The sequence below is a fragment of the Carex rostrata genome, chromosome 10, assembly GCF_964058835.1.
Source record: "Carex rostrata chromosome 10, lpCarRost1.2, whole genome shotgun sequence".
In the NCBI taxonomy this organism is placed as follows: domain Eukaryota; kingdom Viridiplantae; phylum Streptophyta; class Magnoliopsida; order Poales; family Cyperaceae; genus Carex; species Carex rostrata.
The window spans coordinates 2,613,433-2,624,027 of NC_135927.1; positions in this window are offsets into that span (position 1 = coordinate 2,613,433).

Below are 10,595 nucleotides of genomic sequence, written 5' to 3' on the forward strand. Positions count from 1 at the left end.
GCGCCGAGAAAAGTAAAATTTCGGGCGGCGCTCTGTAAACGCCGGGAAAACATAGCCAAAGAGCCGGGAAAGACCTTTTCCGACACTTGTATTTCCGGCACTTAGAGAAATGCCGGGAAAGATCAATGGTGGCGTTTTTATAGCCTTTTAGTGGCATTTATAAGTGCCGATAAATGCATGTTTTCTTGTAGTGAGAGTTCACTTCAGTGGTCCTCTTTCTATCTATGTTTCTTGTCTATTCACTTTATTTAACTTGATATGTCCATTAAGGACTTCACATATACATGCTCAACATCTTTCTAATTTAATGATTTAATAAACAGATTATTAAAATATATTTTTCACTAAAATTCCCAAATTATTATCAGATGATTTACCAATTTTACAAACTATATATGTCCCTATTACTTGAAAATTATTTGTAAAATTTGTTTTCCTTATTAAAACATTAGAATTTGAAATATTTAATTATATGTATTGTAAGAAAACGAACTATTAATTGTTAAATTATGTCCAACTCACAAATATAAATCAAGCTAAAATTTTCTCAAATTTCGAACTTGCCACTCTGGGTGACTAGGTATCTAAAAAAGTCACAGTGTGACCGGATATCTTATGACACAGTATGGTTCCATCATGGCACATGTGCACATCATGTGCCGTGACTCGCGTGTTCCATATCTAGATTATCTTTGAAAATTTGACATGGTTCGGCACACGTGCCGTGACCATCTTTTGAAAATTTGGCATGGCATGACACATAGTCATGAGAGTCACGTGTAATTAGGACCGTTAGATCTTGATCGAGTGTTGAATTTTGAATAAACTATAACCTAAATTATGAAAGAAAATAGTTAAACATGACTAGTCACGAATGATTACGGTGTAACTAATGTGCCGTGACTATTCTTCTAAATTTAATCACATCACGTATAAATCTAATTTGATCACATCACAACACGTATTTAGAACCCTAGGTTGACCTCAAGGGAAGGCAATAATTAATTGAAGCACCCACCGATTTGTATTGCTGGAGTCACAGAGGGTCTGGGGGTGGAGTTACCATATTTTCTGAATTAACATGCATTGAATCTGCAATTAATTGGATTGAAAGTTGAAAGCCAATTGCGCTTAGACTTGCATCATCCCCTTTTCATGATTGTTTTCTTTAATCTAACACCGTATCATGTTCTTCCCTTTAGGGGAACTTATTTATGGCTATATTATTTGATTAAATACTTCAAACTATTAATCCTATGTCAATTGCTTAATTGATTCTCTCCACTCCTTTTTCCCAACTAAATGTGGCTATGTGTAGTCATACAATGAGATGTTTAATTTCAAATTTTTCGTTAGTGGAGTAAAGACGGAAAAAGGACAAATTAGAAATTAGAAAAAATTGGTGAAAGCATTGTTCAAAAAGACTGAAAATTGTGGCAGTCAAATCGATGCTTGATTGAAATTAGCTCATGATAAAAATGAGAAAGAAAACCCTTTTTATCACGAAAGATGTATAATTTGTCGCTTACCAGTCCTTTTCCCCAACTAAATGTGACTGTGTGTAGTCATGCGATGAGATGTTTAATTTCAAATTTTTGGTTAGTGGAGTAAAGACTGAAAAAGGACAAATTAGAAATTCAAAAAAATTGGCGAAATCATTGTTCAAAAAGACTGAAAACTGTGGCAGTCAAATCGATGCTTGCTTGAAATTAGCTCATGATAAAAATGAAAAGAAAATCCATTTTATCACGGAAGATGTATAATTTGTCGCTTACTAGTCCTTTTCCCCAACTAAATGTGGTTGTGTAGTCATGCGATGAGATGTTTAATTTCAAATTTTTGGTTAGTGGTGTAAAGACTGAAAAAGGACAAATTAGAAATTGGAAAAAATTGGCGAAAGCATTGTTCAAAAAGACTGAAAATTGTGGCAGTCAAATCGATGCTTGCTTGAAATTAGCTCATGATAAAAATGAGAAAGAAAACCCTTTTTATCACGGAAGATGTATAATTTGTCTCTTACCAGTCCTTTTCCCCAACTAAATGTGGCTATGTGTAGTCATGCGATGAGATGTTTAATTTCAAATTTTTGGTTAGTGGAGTAAAGACTGAAAAATGACAAATTGGAAATTGGAAAAAATTGGCGAAAGCATTGTTCAAAAAGACTGAAAATTGTGGCAGTCAAATCGATGCCTGCTTAAAATTAGCTCATGATAAAAATGAGAAAGAAAACCCCTTTTATCACGGAAGATGTATAATTTTTCGCTTACCAGTACTGTGATGAATTAGTTGAGTTTAACAAAGACGAGACGAGGGCATGCTTTAATTCTAATCTTTCATGCATTCATTGATACTTACTGGGAAAAACAAGTACACGTCAAACTGTCACATCTTGTTTTTCCTTTTTCTTTTTTGCACACAAAATTCCTTGTCATTGAGGACTGATTATATAGATTATTTTATTTTAACTTGTACTTTTGAACAAATACAAAGTACTAACTTAGGATTAAATTCAGTAACCTTCAACTTGGTGATTGTATTATATATATATTTATTTATTTAATTTTAATGCAAAATAAATCACAAAAAATTTAGAAAGGCCACAGTCAATCTCTCTGTACCTTTTCGAGATTTGTCCTATATGTAAGCTTTTTGCTTACAATAAAATAAGGCAACATATGAATGCATTCTAGCGATATGTCACAGAAGATCTTGGATGAACCTGACGATTTTCCTGATCGATCCAACAGGGCAAGGTTCGGGTTCCATTAATTATATCATAAAATTTCAAACCCGCATAATTTTAAATCGAATCGGGTTCAAAATTTTGACACGTGTATTTCTTCATTGTTATATATACAAGTGATCAGATATGTATGGAACGGCTCCAAAACGGATTCAAGTCTTAAATTTCACAAACTTATAAGATTGATTTTATAACATGATATAATTAAAATCCAATTAAACATTTAATATCAGAAAATAGTATATCAAAACTTTTAAGAGTTGAGATAATTGTAGTTGTTATGACCATCTGGGTTTGGGTTGAGATCATTGTTAGAAAACACATGTAAATAAAACTAAGGCGGCTCCATTGTATAGTTTAGTGGGTGCCAGTTTTGGTATTTTAAAAAAATAATTAAATATAAAATTACAATGAAAAAAAACCTTTCATGTCCCCATCTATATATTTATTTAGACCAATAATATATTGTAAATTTAATATTTTAATGGGTTGTAAATTGTAACATTTGGTAAACATAATATTTAAAAAAAAATATATTAATGAAATTAAATAAAATTGATTAATAATAATATTAAAAAGATGAACCATTTCTAACAAAAAATATTACTAAAATGGTACAAACAAAATAAGAAAAAACAATTAAAGACGTTTAAAAAAATAAACATTTAATATATCTAATGACAAAAAAAAAACAACAGTTTACTAACATTTGCAGTAACAAAAAAAATTATCAGAAACATTTACAAAAAACAAACATTTAATCTAATATATAGCATCAGACCAAAGAATAAAAATTAAGCATGTATATTTCTTGCATCTTATTTTTTCGACATAATAAATTGTACCGGAGCGTATATATTGTGCTTCTTGGTAATTAAATAGTTGACATTAAAATATATGATTTTTATGCTCTGAAATATATGTAATTACAAAAGAAAAAAGAATCCAGATCCGGAACATAGAATTAGTCCCACAATTTAAAATCAAATGGGTGAGTGGTTCTTTATATATACATAGGCTAGCATGAGTACGAAAAAGAAAATTAAAAGAAATGAAAGAGAGCCACCTTGGGTGGAGGCAGAAAAACAAAAAGAGAGTAGCTGGGTCCCAGCAGGAGAAAGAAGATTGATATGTGAAATGAAAGCCTAGCAGGAGAGAGAAGATTGATATGTGAAATGGAAGCCTAAGGGTCATGTTTGACAATAAGGTTTTAGTCTTCTTAGAGTGGCTTTAGCTTCCTTAGCTGCTTAAGTTAGCTGAACAACAATTTCTTAGACAAGCTTAGAGCATCTTTCTTAAGCTTCCTTATAGCAAATTCTTAAGCCAATAAAAACCCAGGCTTACGGAAAAGTGCCTCCTTAGAGCTCCTCCTTAGCACCTTTATACACTTTAAGCTTCATTACTCTAAGCCTTTGTTAGCCGAACATCTCCTCTTTAGCACAGCTTAAACTCTTAAGCTGTAACACTCTAAGCTTCGTTGTTGAACATGACTAAGGGCATTTGTTGGTTTTTTTTTAAAGGGCAAAATGAGAACTTTGTAAATTTAAAATAGTTTTAATGGAAAAGGTTTTGGTAAATTTATTAGTTTTTGAAAGTTTGAGGGGTAAATATGACATTAAGAATTTTAGAGGGAAAAATACATAATTTCAAAAAACAAATAGGATATGTATGAAATTCCCCTACTTTTATTCGAATTAATTATTTTTTATATAAATAATTTTATTGTTCGGTTTGTTAAATTTGTTTCGTTATATAATTTATGGTAATTGTTTATTTATTTATTTATTTATTTATTTACGGTTCGACTTTGACAATTGAAAATTATAAAACTGAATAATACTTCATAGCCACTGTCAAAATTTAGTTTAAGAAAAAATTAAAAAAAAAAAAAACTGAATGAATTAAAATGGTAATGATGTACACATTAATAGTCAAATTATTGCATATATTGTCATTATATTTGAATGGTCTGTGGTGTCATTGTTGAATTTCATATTAAGTTACCTTTTTGTTTCTAAGAGAAAAATATGTTTTAGCCACAAAATTATTGCATATTGTTTACTTGAGTCCTCAAATTTATTTTATTCAATAAAGACCCTGAATATGCGTCAAGTTATTGAAAACAATAAAACACATCCTCTATTATATATAGAATTGAATGATACTTGGATTAAATCGGATCAATTAGTTGGCATGAGTTTACAATCAAAACGGAAATTTATCATTTTCTTTCCAAAATTACACATTTATCATTTTCATAGTTAAAATCAGTGTTCTAAATAGCATGCTATAGCATTTTTGGAGACTAAAATCTAAGCTATGGCATCAAAACACGCTATTTGAGCTACGGACGCTATAGCGGTAATAGCGGTCCGCTATAGTGCATAGTGTGTAGCGCAAGTAGCACGCGCTATGCAACATGAGTTTTTTTTTTTTTTTTTCCATTTCAATTTATATGGGCTTTATAAATTGGGCTTTGGCTTTAACCGTGATTGTTTTTAAATTATTAATTTAAATGAGAAGGAACTCTTGTTGTCCATCAACGAGTTAAAAAGGTAAATAAAAATCCAAATTTAATTATGAATAGATTAAGATAGTTAATTATGCCATGTTGCCTAGGTTATTTTATAATTTAAATAGAAAAATAATAGATTATGTCATGATGCTTAAGATATTTTGAATAGTAAAAGATCGATAGTTTATGATATTGGTACAATTATGAATATTTTGAGACGCAATTTGGACTTTGTATTAGTTCAATATGAATATTATAATTTCTTAATCAATTTGGTGTTATTTATTGTTCTGTGAAACTTAGATAATGTTGATATTTAGTAAAAATATATAATGTAATTTATATATATATATATATATATATAAAGACTATGTTGCATAGCTTTCGCTATAGCTTTTTTTGTAGCCTTCCCGCTATGATGCGATAAACGCTATTTAGAATCTTGCAAAAATATCATTTTAGTCCTAATTATCACATGTTTACTATCTTGCTCCAGAAGTTTAATTAATAGTATCCTTTTGATCCTAAGTTTTTTATTTGTAACAAATTTGTTCTACCATCCTATTTAAATTAAGATATACATAAATAACAGTTTAAGTTAGTTTATAAGGGAAATTGTCACGAACACTAATGCTATGCATATTTGATGTCATAAACAATTATATATATATTTGTTTCTGCATTATTTATACTGTTTGAATATTGATGATTACATCTACACTAATAGCTCCAATACTAATAATGACGATAAATGATGAAATTATTATTTTTTAAATTGATGTTAAATGTAAAATAAATTTGTTACAAAAAAAAATTAAGTATAAAAATATACTTTTTTGAAATTTTTAAGAAGTAAAATGTTAAACGAATGATAATTTAAAAACTAAAATCAATAAACAAATAATATAAATTTAAAAAAAAAAAGATGAAATAACAATACGTAGAACGCAATAAGTGCACTACAGCAAAAAGTGCATCATTTGGATTTGATTTGTGCTTGTTCCTATGCACAGCACCTGAATAAAGTTGACAGCTATGGACTGCACCTTAAAAAGTTCACCTTTCGCTTTGATTTGTGTTTGTTTGTTGTTTCGATCACTAGATAAGAACATCCTGTCCCAGAACAGTATTATTTGGGGAACATGACTCCAGTGACATAACAAAAAATGTCATAGTAAAACAAAAGGTGCATCACATCAGATAAAAGTTATATAGATATTTAAATATCACATTTATTTTACAAATAAATATTAGGTTATGATGCTTTAATTTCACCTTTGGCTTTGATTTGTGCCTGTTGGTAAACTCAATAAAATATTTTATATTTGCCTATTTTCTCATTAAAATACTCAAATTTCTTATATCATCATTTTAATTTGAAATAATTATTGTTGTACCCATAAAAAATTGTAAATAATTTAATTTTTCATCAAAATTTGAAAATTGCTTATTTTCCAACTAAAAGTAAATTAACCACCTTTCTCATTTCTCTTTCCTTAATCTAATTTTACAATTTTATTTTAAAGTTATTTTTTTATTTTAAAATGAAAGGACTATACTTTATCCTTCTCTTCAAAGTTCAAACCAACACATTTTTAATGTCCAACAGCACATTTCAAAAAGTTATTTTAAAGTTCTCATTTTACCCTTTATTAATTAGTGCCATAAAATGGAACAACTAATTTATTAATAAGAATTCATTTTCACTAAATATTTTTTGTCCTTTTGATTTTTGTCTATGGGATATACATTTCTACATGTTAGTTGTCTTTTGTATTATCAAATCTCTTTACTTGTATCAAAATTTGAAATTTAATTTGTAAATCAAACTTTTGATCTTTTTTCGTTTATAAAATCTCTTTTTCGATTTATGTATATATTCCTCTGAGGACCTCCCTCAGTTCTGTTCAACTTCTCTCGAGCTGATGATCGATAATGTCGTGAGTTTACTCAGGACCTCTAATATAAAAGCTCTTTCAACAACTGTCCACCAGAGCAACATGACAGCACAGCAAGGAAAAGTGTCATACACCATCACCTCTCCAATTAAGAAAATACCTTACCATTCTAGATTGGTTGTATGTCACCAGGTGCCATCACCACAGGTAGTACACTACTGCCATACTAATCTTGCCTATGAAGGATATTTGGTTTCCCTAGTTGGAAAGGATGGGTAAAAGGTAAATGCTGTTGCTTTGTGCCATCATGATATTGTGAACTTCAATCGACTATTTCTTGAGTTGTTGGATGTGGAGCCTGGTAGTGTTGAACCAGTTTGCCATTTCCTTCCTGAAAATCATCTTCTTTGGATTTCCAGTGAAGTCATGAGCAAAGCAGTGCATATATATTATTTTTTCTTTTCTTTTCACCTGACCCTTAGAGGGATTGAATGAAGGTGTACGTAATGTAAGTGTAACCTAGCTAGCTACTAATTGGGTGTAAATTTTAACAGCTAATATTTTAATTAGGCCAGATATGAAGTCCGAGGAAATTTTTTTTAGGACCAAGCTGTCCTTCCATCGAAAAGGAAACAATAGGATTCCAATTTTTTACAAATCATACTTTCTGTTTTATAAAAAAGAAAGCAATTAATGGATACTAATCAACATTAATTAGAAAGTTATAGGAATCCAAATCTTTTAAACTAAAAAGTTATCTTGATATGTACGCACCAATATCTTGTTGTGAGAATTTTTTTTTTTTTTTTTGACAATATCGTGATACATTTGATGTGTCTCTAGATGAAAGAGAAAAGAAGTTAGGAACACGTCAAATCAATTGTTTTTTAAAAATCAGAGGTAAAAAGACAAACAAAGGTATTTGAATAATTAAAATACATAAACTGTCAAGACATTCTATTTGAATTTCTATTTTAAGTAGTGATTTCTATTAAAATACATAAATTTATGTTGGATTGTGTAGAGAGTTTGATACATGTATGCTCATGACTGGAGTAGCCACAAGCCCGGATGATTTGCCAAAAATTCGTCAAGATGGGTTCGCAGATTGGTTACGAAAGAAGGTACTAAATTCCCGTGAAGATTGCAATGAGTACATAAGAATGGCAGGAGTCACACCTAGCAAGCTAACATACTTCTACGATGGGTACCAAGTCAACGGTTATCGATTTCACACACAAACATATGGGCAAAACAAGGTTACTCAAAGTAGCGGTGTTTGCATCAAAGGAGAGTGGGATGGAAATGACGTACCAATCGACTACTATGGTGTTCTCCAAGAGGTCTTTGAGCTAGTATATGATGCCTACAGGGTAGTTATCTTTAGGTGTGATTGGTTCGACATTTTAAATGGTGTAAGGGTGGACCGAGAACATGGAATTGTGGAGGTTAATCATACTTCTCGCCTTACAACTTATGAGCCGTTTGTACTAGCAGCTCAAGCAACCCAAGTGTGTTACCTACCTTATGCATCGAATAAAGCCGAAAGACGTCCATGGTGGGTGGCAATCAAAACAAGCCCAAAAGCAAGGTTTCGTGATGAGGGCGCTGATGCAAACATCGAATTTTACCAAGAGGAAAGGACGGAAAATCCAATCTCGGCACCAAATCAATGAGAATTTGATTGGGATAGAATTGTCCTTGGAGCGAACGATTTTGAATATGTGACCGATCCAACTTTAATTCCGCCAACAACATCAAATGCACCGCAATCAATGGCGAGGGACGAAAACAACATAGAGGTAGGTGAGGAAGATGAAGACATGGAGCAAGAGTATCACAATGATGAAGAAGATTATTATGAATCTGATTATTCCGAGCAATCAGATCAAGAATATTAATTAGTTAAGCAATATTGTGTTTTATAATATGTTTTAAATATATTTGCTTATTCCAAGAACTAAATTATTTGTGCCTTCTCAATCATATGTTTCAGTTTATCACAATTATAACTTGCTTGCTGTTGTAATTTGCTTAATTGTGACAAATCAAAGGGAGATATAAAATATATAGATATGGTTCTGTCTCCAGAAACAAAACATTTCCAACAGCTATCCCTTGGAAATAGTATAAACTGAATCAATAAAACATTTTCAATGGCATTTTCTGAAGTATTTTCATGAACATTCACAATAAAATAATATAAATAGACTAACCAAAACATTTCCAAGGGCCAACACTTGGAAATAATATGACCAACTATAAAATAATATAAACTGAACCAATAAAACATTTCCAATGGTATTTTCTGAAGTTTTTCCATGAACATTCACAATAAAATAATATAAACAGACTAAGCAAACCATTTCCAAGGGCCAACTGTTGGAAAAAATATGACCAACTATATAATAATATAAACTGAATCAATAAAACATTTTCAATGGCATTTTCTGAAGTATTTCCATGAACATTCCCAATAAAATAATATAAACAGACTAAGCAAAACATTTCCCAAGGTTCACCCTTGGAAACAATATGCCCAGCCATAAAATAATATAAATTTTATCAAAAAAATATTTCCATGAGCATTTGCCTTAGTAATTCCATGAGCCTTCAATATAATACAATATTTGATCTGTTTTGTGGGTCGCAGGTCATGCCAAACTTTTTTCAAGAGTGTAAATGGTACACTTCCATGGGCACACATGAAGTATTTTCATGCGTTTCTTTTTCCAAGGGTTTGCCTTTGGAAATGGTTACAGTGTCAGAACTGTGTCAGAAAAGCCCATTTTAATTCCAAGGGCCCTTATGCTCTTGCAAATGGCTTTTCGGACTCTTGGAAAAAGTCAAAAATCTAGTAGTGATTTGAAACCCGTTTCATAGATAAATTTAGAGGAAAAGAAAAATCAATAAATGTAAGAGTAAGATACAGACAGATTTCGCTCCGGTCGTCCTCTGTCGAAGATTGAACGGTCGTAATTCCCTCCAGTTTCCAGTTAGCGACACGCGGCAATTACTCCATAATCTGTATTTAGATTCAACTTGAGTCTATTTAGGAGCCCATCCTCTTATCTATTAATTTTATTTATCTAGCTATCTGATAAATCAAAATATTTATTTTTAACTACTAAATTAAGTTTAATCATTATATATATAAAATCACTCATTTTTTGATAATTATGAGGTTTTTAGTTTGACCAAATTAACCTATAATGGCTATAATTTTAATTATTTAATTTTGAGAAATGTTGTGAGGTTCTGATTGTTTCCGGTCTCCAAACAAGGATGAGAAAATGAGTTATACCAAATAATATAGTAATCCAAAGAAGATAAAACAATGGTAATTTATAAATTAGATAATTTGAACGGATAAGGATATAAAATATTTTAGGTTAATTTGCACTTAACTCCTCAATCAATTGTAAATTATAAAACTTGA